The 9,292-nt window shown below is 37.9% G+C and overlaps 1 long non-coding RNA gene across 1 annotated transcript; it reads left to right on the top strand.

Annotated features, from left to right (window-relative positions):
• Window positions 1–398: 398 nt before the first annotated feature.
• On the top strand, window positions 399–8,758 carry LOC149087845 (uncharacterized). Its single transcript, XR_016192550.1, has 3 exons — window positions 399–2,829; window positions 4,382–4,561; window positions 5,447–8,758. It is a non-coding gene; the product is annotated as an uncharacterized LOC149087845 (long non-coding RNA).
• The last annotated feature ends 534 nt before the right edge of the window (window positions 8,759–9,292 follow it).

The following is a 9,292-nucleotide window of genomic DNA, read 5'->3' as shown; positions in this document are numbered from 1 at the left end:
TTAATCATTTGATGCTTGGTCAACATGTTATCTACAAAATAAATATTGTTGCGATATCTCTTGTCTTTCTTGGTGTTGCAATTTGGGTGGCCAGCAGTGTAGAACACTACAAAATAATTATGCAGTTGAGAAGAAATGAAATCACATGTTGAACTGCATGAATTTAAGAGGAAAATTTTAGAAATGCAATTAGCCAATTTTGAAGCGTTTCAGAAGATGGAAATTTAATATATTAATTTGTACATATAAAATTTACTTTCTTATTCATTTTTATTTTTCATTCCATTTTTAATTTTCCTTTTTCTTTACATAATAAACATATTTAAGATATATAATAATTATATAAACATATTTTTTCTCAAGGGTTTTTTTTAAGTTTTTATCCTGAAAAATAACACTATAATCTCAGGCTTATAGGCCAATGAATGTCTCCATAGTATTTACGATGAATGAACACACAAATGAGGTGATTACCTATAATTTGCAAGTGTGTACTTTGTGAAGAAACATAAGTGAATGCTTGTGTAGCAAAAAAATATCGAACATGCTCGCATCAACTGCAAATAGAGCCCATCAATCAGCAATGAAAACTACGAGTAGCTTACCAAGCTTAGCCTAAAAGTTGAATTAAATACAACTAAAAAAAAAGTGGAGTACAGTCAATCCCACTTTACTACGCTTAACTTTTGTAGTTCCAACTCAAACCTAATTCTGCTCAAAATCTCCCTTTCAAAATGTTTTCTCACATTTTTTATTACAGTTTTTTGGATATACCAAAGTGAAATCCACTGCATAACCTTTTCACTGTTTTTCAGTTAAAAAAAATTCAACAAAATAATAAAGCCACTGGAGAAGAAAAAAAGCTCATCAATATACAATTTTGATTCATATATTAAGGCTAATAATAAAACAAAGTGTTGTGATATTGCCAATCCTGGTTAGCACCACAACTTTTCAGTGAACAAATCTTCCATATAAGCCCTATAGCAGAATGTTCTGCTTTAGGACATATATGGTTGGATAACATGTCCAAGTCCGAGCACCTATCGCTGTAAATGATCTGTGATCTTTCCACATTTTCAATTTCCTCCAGAGCTTGAAGATACCGCAAATATCTACGATAGGAAGCCACGATTCAAGAAGTAAATACTAGCGCACATGCGTTTACCAGTGTCTGTAATGCTAACCGCTTAAAAGGAGTGGCAACTCGCCGGTTAAAGGTATGGAAAATACTGTTTTTCAGATAACCGTCATTTTAACAACTACCTACCGATTAACCGCTGATGGTGAATACGGCCGTTAGTGCCTAAACTTCTGAGCTCTTTGATTACGATCCCAACTATTAACACGTTCCTGAAAAAAAATTTTCACCTCTTCAAGATTTATGTTCGCAACTCGAAGAGTGACAACTAATAATTCATCTTCGCACTCTTAAAAAATTTTTGAAGAGTGACTACATTTTTTTTTAGAGAGGTGCAAAACTATTTTTGCACTGGAGCATGAAATTCCAAAGCCCGACCCAGGCTCCTTCCATGCTGCTAATCCAGCGACAGTCGCTCGCTGCTTTGCCAGTAACGATATTTTTACAGATAATTCAAACAAATAAATTAGTATTTTTCTATTTCAACATTTGTTTAATCGTTCGCAGAAATTGTAATTTTATATTTCGTAAAATCTGTAAAAGGTCTGGGTTAAACTCACAATACAGTAGACCCGCTTATAATATTCACACTTGATACATTGTCCTGCTCAGTACGACTTATATTTGTGATCCTTTCTTACTAATACTAATTGAGATTTCCCGTTTAAAGCGTTTTCTCACTCTCAACTTATTTTCACGATGCTTTCCTGAAAAACGGTTTAAGTGGGATCCTATGTACATCATTTTAAAGTTACAACGAATATGCGGCAAAAAATATGAGTGTGAAACATGGACAATAATATATATATATATAATATGTATTAGTTTCCCATTCATTTCCCATCAGATTTGCAGAGATGATGACAATGTTTATCATCTCCCACCTTTCAGGAAAAAGAAAATAAAGATAGGATGCCTAAAATACATTGACCACTCTGAGAGCCATCAATTGACATTATTCAACTACTTTGACTCTATATTGAATAGGAATAAAGGATAGTTTTAAAAAATGTTTTTCTTCTGTCTTAACAGGGAGCCGTTCTTCTGGTGGTATGGCTTTATGGAATATGTGTCTTGAAATGTGATATACAGACAAACTTGTTCAAAAAGTTTGTCAAAGCTCTTGATCGACATTCTGTAATCGTTAAAAAAAAAAACTTCTCAGGATGTTTTTAGCCTTTCGTGAAACGTTCTTGTTAAGAGATGAACCCAGTATTTATGGAAAATATGGAGACGCTCATTCCGTCGGATCTTGGATTAGCTGTTTTCCAGCAAACAGCCTGGAACATGGTCAGTGCTTTTTCTATTTATTTAGCTGCTACCCAAGTAGTCACTTGGCATCAAATATGATGGGTCATGAAATGGCGTAAATGAATTTAAGTCATAAACATCATAAATTTTGTGCCAATTGGAAAATCTTCAACTGCAAAAGAATGCAAGCTTTCTCTCTCATAGGAGTGTGCAGTGAATGTTGATGATAGTCTTTCTTCTATATGATGTTGAAATTTTTGTCTTATGCATATGTTCTCAACCTTTTTGTAATCCTACAACGTCATTTATATCAATGAATTGTTTTTTTATTTTTATTCAATTTATGCTAGGGGATAGCCTTTTAGTTGCGTGCCTTGAAAAAGTGAAGATTTTGAGCATAGGCACAAGGACCAGGTTGTTTTCAATGGGTTCAAGAGGTGAGGTTCCTTTCAAATTTTTATTTCATGAGTCAACAGTCAATTTCTATCTGTTAATCTCATGCATGTCCTACTTTTTTGTTACAATTCTGTCAATTTTTTTTTTTTTTTGCAAAGTTATTTATGTACACTCATTGCCATAAAAATTTGCGCACCAAGAAGAAGTCGTCAAAATGAAACGAAATTTTACACATGTAAGTACTACGTTGATATAAGTAAGTGATTAGAAAATCCAAAAAAAAGGATCATTTATTGCAGAAAAAAGTACAGATGAACAGAAGTTTTAGTACTCTGTTGGACCCCCTCTAGCGCGAATGCACGATGCGATACAAGTTCCGTATGATGTCCTGAGACATCTCGTTCCACAGTTGCTGTAAATGCGCCTCTAGTTCGACCAACCTCATAGGGTGTCCAACTTGCCGTCCCAAATGATCCCAGATATGCTCGATTGGTGACAAATCTGGGGGCCAGGGAAGGGTGGTAATGTGGCTAAGGCAGTCTTGTGACATCCTTGCTGTATGTGGCCTAGCATTGTCTTGTTGAAAAATGGCTCCTGGGAGCCCTGCCACGAGTGGCAACACATATGGCTGAAGGATGTTATGGACATACCGCTAGGCTGTCATTGTGCCATGGATCAATATTAGGGGTGACCGTGTATCGTAAGCAATGGCACCCCATACCATGACACCAGCTGTGGGAGCGGTGTGTCGCTGTAAAGCGAAGGCAGGATTGAAGCGTTCACCACGGGGCCTCCACACACGAACACGATTGTCATCACTGCTCAAGTTGAATCTCGATTCGTCGCTGAAGACGACCTGGTTCCATTCCGTTGCAGTCCAATCCCGTCGTGCTCGACACCACTCCAAATGGAGGCGTTGGTGGGTGGGTGTCATTGGCAGCACACGTAATGGGCGCTGCGATACCAGATGTCCTTCAGACAGGCGCCTTGCAATGGTTCGGGAAGACACAGCGGCCCGTAGTGAAGCTGCTGCCTGTGTCTGGATAGCGGCCAATGAGGCAGTTGGATCTACGTGTGCGTTTCGGATGATGTGACGATCTTCTCGACGACTGGTCTGTCGAGGGCATCCTGAACCTGGTCGCCGTGTAAATGACGTCTCTTCTGTCCACTGGTCCCAACACCTCCTCACAGTAAAATCAGAACGGCCTAGTTGACGAGCTACTCGCCGAGCTGACCACCCAGCTTCCATCATCCCGATGATTCTCCCCCTATCGAACTCTGATAACTGCTCATATGGTCTTCGACGGCGGCGTAACGGCATGTCTACCTCAGCATTTCCTTTGCAAACGATTAAATACACTTCAGCAAGCTCTGCTTACCTGTTTTATGCTCCAAGGAGAATGAAGTTCAATGCCCTCTAGTGGCAATGCGCAATCACGCTGCATTTCTAATCATTTGCATATCTGCCCGACATGTACCTTCAGGCCAACTTTTGTTTCGATCCCACAATTATTTCTTGGTGCGCAAATTTTTATGGCAATGAGTGTATTTACCTTTGATTGCTTGTCAGTTGAAAAATGTTTTGCATTACAGAGGCAATCGATTCTGGGAATGGTCCAGTTATTCTTAGCAGCAATTGGTTAACAGTCCGGAAGACCAGATGTTTCTGGCCATCTAAAAATGTGAAAAATTACAATAAAGCTCTGATTTCTGGTGAGGAGCCAGGTGAAAATCGGAAAATCATACAACTAAACAGAATCCTCTATGAAACAGGTAGCCATTTCACTTCATGTAACATTGGGATTAAAGAATGAAGATCAAGTTCAATTTTGTTGGGGATAAATTTCTTCTTAACCAACTTAGAGGCTTGCAAACTTTAGGTTCTTGCTTTAAAAAAGGTTTTTAAAATTCTTGTGAAATTAACATATTTTGTAGTCTTAAATTTTGAGAGTCAATGTCAGTAAACCTTTGTATGGATCTTCCGGCATCAACAGTCATAAATTTGGTCCAGTGAAAGTGTGTTGGGGCCTTGTTATACATTTTGTGTTATCAGGGCTGGAAAGATCTTAGGTCACCCCATGAGGACTAAAAAATTCTTTATGGAGTCACTAAATTGCAGGCTGAGAGCAGTCCAAAATGTTTTTAATTTATAGCAGCATATCCGCGAACATGAAAGAGGGTCACTAGGCCCTGAAAAAGTCGAGAAGCATTATTTTGAACCTTTTTTCAGTAAAAAAAATTGTTCTGCCACCTAGATTTTTTTAAAGATTTGTCCAGCCCTGTGTGGTATATATAGTTCCCCCTCCTACCAGAAGCAAAAAAAAGAGAAAATTTCCACATTTGTATCAGCTGGTTGGATACCTTATTTTGCTCTATACATTTTGCCTGAGCTGCAAATGTGTGTCCCTATTGAAATACATGAAACATTTTAGGAAAATAACTTCCATAGAGTGATAGTCCAAAGGCGAGTCCACCATACATAAGTAGAGCAAACGTTCAAACGTCATTTCCTGCATTCTTTTTCTTCCCAAGAACATTGCTCATTTGTGCCATAAGGGGGGGGGGGGGGTACAATATATTTAAGTGTAATGTTGAATGTTGCAGCTTATTTCTTTTAAATACTTTTCCTTGTCAACAAGTATGTCTTGTCTCTAATAGATGACCTGCTGAAAGCCAGAAAAAGAGCCAAAGAAGCTGACGTTGCAAGCACAGAGATAGAGGATGATGATTGGCGCAGGCCTTGAAAATTTACACCAGTAATTCTCAGCTATAATGAGTGAAAGTGATAATGAGAATGCGAGAAATACAATTGCTCTACCCAAACCGAGGCCAGTTATTGAATATTTGAAGCCTGAGTAAAAGAAATTATTGATTGAGAATAATACTGTAGTTTCCTAACATGTAGGATATACAAGTAGAATAAGAAATTTTTTTCAATGGTTTTTACCGCAGTTTTTTCCACTGCCCTTTGCCATATTAGTCCGGAGTCTACTGTATTTTTCATGGATCAGGTTCTGATATGAAGATAACATTAGGAGTGCCAGAATTTCCAGCTCTGGGAAATGGGATAAAAAAACCCATATTATATTGATGAATTATTATAGGGCTTGAGTGGGCCTCTGAGCTTTGTACTTATTTTTGCTTCATCACCTTTATTATGTTTTTCATCTGAACTTCCTCCTTTCTGTTAGTTCTGCAGCTCGAATGCCAAGGGCCAATAGTGGGCTTGATGTCACGTAATTTATTGGATTGTTCCAATGATCCTGACAGTGGCGATGCACCACTTCCTGGAGGATTGAGAAGTGGTCACTGGCAGGTACCAAAAAGCTATTGTCAATGTTAGTGTGAGATGGTGGATTGGGTTGAGCACACTCAGGTAGCTCCGAGGTGCTGACCAGTATACAACGGAGCCCGTAGTCAAATAAGCTTTGATCTTACTAGAGCTTTATATAAGTGGAGGAACGATTTACAGTCTGCTCCCCATGATGTAAAAGAAATGACACTTCAACAAGCTGTTAACTGTGAAATATGATGTTTGAAAGTGAGTTTCTTGTCAAATGTAAGGCTGAAGAATTTAGAGTTTTATATAATCAGTATTTGACTATTGTTTGGGAACATTTCTGGATCATCGTGTAGGTCTCGACGCTGACAAAAAGTGCATGGTGACATCTTGTCAGCGGAGAAGCCGTTATTACGAGTCTCCACTTGCTGATCTTGTAGAGTGCAGCTTGCAATTCTCTCTACTGACCTCATATTCACTGATTGGTAAGATATTAGCAGATTATTCATGTAAAGTGTGTCAGTAACCGACAACTGGAGTTGGTTCAACACCCCGTTGAGACTTAAAATGCTACCTTGAGGTACACCTTGTTCCTGAATTTCGGGAGCTGATAATGTGCTTCCGATCTGTACCTGGAAGATGCGGCAATCAAGATAGTTCTTAATAAAAACGGGCATGTTCCCCCGCCAGCTGCAGTTATAGAGGTCGGAAAGAATTCCGTGCCTCCAAGTACGGTTGTAGGCCTTTTCTATGTCAAAAAATATGGCTATCATATGCTCCCTCTTTACAAACGCTTGTCTTATTGATGTCTCAAGGAGCAACAGATTGTATGTTGTAGACCTGAACCGTCTAAAGCCACTTTGATGTTTAGATAAAATATTGTTAACCTCAAGATACTGCATAAGGCGATAGTTGACCATGTGTTCCATGAGCTTACATAGACAACTGGTCAAAGCAATAGGATGTAACTATTAGGTTGCTGAGGATTTTTGCCAGGATTTTGGAATGCAAACCTATGGCTGCTTGCCAGGTGTCAGGAAAGGAGTGACTGACCCAGATCCGATTAAATAATATGAGTAAATGTGAGAGTGATTCTGGTGAGAGATGTCGAATCATGGAATAATGAATAGCATCGGGCCCTACAGCTGAGTCAGGACTTCACTGCAATGCTGTTGTCAGTTTATGAAGGGTGAACAATGAATTTGTACCCCTCCGGTGTAAAAGGCCAGAAGGTGTACGTTCAGCTGATGATTTGATGGGATAATTTGCATCACACTGGAGATGGCCCTTGGAGACATGGGCCTCATAAAAGTTTCCTGGAGTGCCATGAAACAGGATGATATCAATTAAACAAATCCTTGAGATCTTCGTAATTGGATCCAAGACCACGAATTCCATTGCTGGAAAATGTATGTTTAGGGAATTCTGGATAACAGAAAATGAGGATGTTGCCAAATGGTTACGCCCAGTGAAAGGTGACAAATATAAAGCCTATTGTCTTCTCTGCAAGTTATCATTTGATGTTAGCCATAGTGGTCACAATAGCATTAAAAATCACGAAAAAGGAAAAAAAAACACCAAATTTTGTCAACATCGCTAATTTCCAGTGCAAACAATTTTCAAATTTAATAACTCCACTGACACTTTCAATGTTGTTTCTGCATCAGCTGCTGATGGTACATCTGCTACTGCATCTGCATCTACTTCTGCCATTTTGAATCAACCAGTAGTTAATGAAAATGGAAAAGATCTAATTTGGAGAAATTTCTCATGAACGACCAAGTTACAAAAGCAGAAGTGTTGTGGGCCATCAATAAAGCCATGTGCCATTAATCAGAGAGAGAGTTGCAGGATCATAAAGTGATTTGTTTCCAAACATGTTCCCAGACAGCACAATCACTTTCAAGGGGGCAATGAAAAATTTTGTCTTTGAAAATGGGGCGATGGGGTGAATAAGTTTGGGAAACGCTGGGTTAATTATAGAAGCAGCAGCTAAAAGACTTCTTGAGCAGTGGCCTGCAGTTATAACTTACTTTTTGAAGGACTTGCCAAGTAAGAGCTCAGTGACTGGCGTAAAGTACAAGAATATTATAAGCTTGGTGAAAAAGACCACTATGAGGGCTGAACTTCATTTTTTAATATTCAGTGCAAATGTCTTTTTAGAGACAAGATTTACCAGAATGTTTCAGAAAGATGAGCCATTAGTATACATATTGCACTCAGAATTGACTACATTGGTTCCAAACATTGATTAGAAGATTCTGCAAGAAATCTAATTTGAATAAAGATGATTGAGAGTTGGACAATCTTTTGAATGAAGATAATTACTGGCCATTGAAGCAAATTAATTGCAGTGAAGCAGTAATTAAAGAACTTGGAAATGCCAGTGAAGCAAAGAAAATGTATTTTTTTGAAAAATTCTCAGAAACATTATGCGAGTGCTGCCAAATATATTATCGAAAAAACATCTCTATTATCAAGTTTGTTGAAACAATTGTTTCCTTCATTCTATGGAAAGAAAAACTAAACATAGTTGTGGTGATTTAGTAGCTGTTGCAAAGTTTTTGTAGCTTGATATCAAGGATATTCTATTGGATGAGTGGAAGGTTTTGCAATAGGAGAAAGATGATGCGTCTGAAAATATCAAAATAGATGTTTATTGGAATAGCCTACTATCCATCAAAAATCATACAGGCATGATCCAATATGGCAACGTAGCAAAAGTTGTAAAAGCTGCATTAGTAGAGAGAGGTTTCTTATTATCGGGAAGAATGCTGATGGAAGACACAGCTTCAACACCTGAAAGGACATTAGATAGTATTATGAAGGTGAAAAACATGTTGAAAAACTATGATAACCAACCTGAACTTGTACCCATTACGAAAGAGTTATTGGACTTTACTCACAATGCACATAGAAGTTACGATAATTATTTATATGAACCAAAAAGTTATAAAAGAAAAGGAAGATCTGAAGAAAAAAGAAGCGGAGGACAAGAAAGCAAAAGATAAATTACATGGAGAAAAATTAGACACAAAAGGAAATGATTAAGCAATGCGAAGAATTGTTACAAAAGAAGAGGAATAGAAAAGATGATATTCGTAAAATAGCTGATAAGTTGTTTGCTGAAGCTACAGAACAGTTGAAGAAAGGTGTGAGTAACAAAAATATGAAAGAAATCTCTCTGGCTAATGCTATGTTGGAAGGTGTAGCAACGAGAGAGA

This window comes from Pholcus phalangioides, unplaced genomic scaffold, assembly GCF_987345545.1.
Source record: "Pholcus phalangioides strain wild (caught in Gottingen) unplaced genomic scaffold, Ppha-v1.0 ptg000004l_1, whole genome shotgun sequence".
NCBI classification, from domain to species: Eukaryota; Metazoa; Arthropoda; class Arachnida; order Araneae; family Pholcidae; genus Pholcus; species Pholcus phalangioides.
The sequence above is the reverse complement of the archived record's forward strand: the minus strand, read 5'-3'. Positions and strand labels throughout refer to the sequence as shown.